This window comes from Fringilla coelebs (assembly GCF_963513975.1).
Source record: "Fringilla coelebs genome assembly, chromosome: 5".
In the NCBI taxonomy this organism is placed as follows: Eukaryota; Metazoa; Chordata; class Aves; order Passeriformes; family Fringillidae; genus Fringilla; species Fringilla coelebs.
The window spans coordinates 24,759,928-24,761,075 of NC_140033.1; positions in this window are offsets into that span (position 1 = coordinate 24,759,928).

Consider the following 1,148-nt stretch of genomic DNA (forward strand, 5'->3'; position numbering starts at 1 on the left):
AAGATACTCAAGAAGAGTCCCAGCTAAAGCCAGCAAGCCAACATGCTTCAGAAGAGGCCTGGAAAAAGTTAGTCCTAGTTGATGGATTGTAATTGTTTCATTTGACATAAATTTCCTTAGCAACTGTGTCTTGATGGAATAAGTAACTCCTGAGGTATCTCCAGCTCAGCTTTGTAAATGAAGGTTATACAATAATAAATTTTAATAAACAAAACTGTTCATAACAAGATTTAAAGTGAAAAGTATGACTGCTATCAGTCCAAGTAATCATACTAATGAGAAAGCTGTTACACAGCGTGGCAAGGGAGGGTGCAAAAGATCTTTTCACTGTTCTTTATAAAAAGTCAGCTGTATCTTTCAGAAGAGATGTGAGTGGCTGAGGACAGATGTACTAAAGACACATAAAACCAGTCACTATTAAGCTACCTTATGTTTATTCATTAAATAAGACCTTATCCCTCCCCCAGACACCATTCTCACAGCATTTCCTGTACAAGTTAAAGTACATAACCTGGTGCAGGTTAAGTAACACTTACATGGAAAAACCTTCTCTTACTGAGACATTCTGGTGTTCCTTGGTTTAAACCTGCAAATCTGGCAAGGATACTGGTTATTGGTATGAACTAAAATATATATACATTTTGTACTTCCTGAGGAAGTCTGAGAAAAGCTGTACAGGCTTCAAGAACATGGATGTAAAGTTTACAATTTAAGACAACATATAAATATCCCAATGTATCTCAGTGGGTCTTATTTTCACTGGACTCAAAGGATCACAATGCACTTTATTTTCTCAACACATTACCTCACTTGTATGAATTCAAAACTTCCCATCCAATGTCTGAAAATAGTTTATGTGAACAAAAAATAACACTAAGTTCTGAAGCTGTGCATTTGTTGGAACTAGACCCACTATTTTGCACATTAACAACGTTACACAAGGCAGTAACCACTGAACAATAATACAGGTCTTCAGTTTTTAGGAAATAATGTTCAAGCTAAAGTAAGGGAACATTTTCCTTCCTCCTTGCGTCCTCTGAAGGGGACTGAACAAGAACAGAAGTAGTAGACAATTTAAAGTGAAAACCACTAATTTTATTTATAGGTGTTACAATACAATCACCATAAAACTTACAAGAACTGAACAT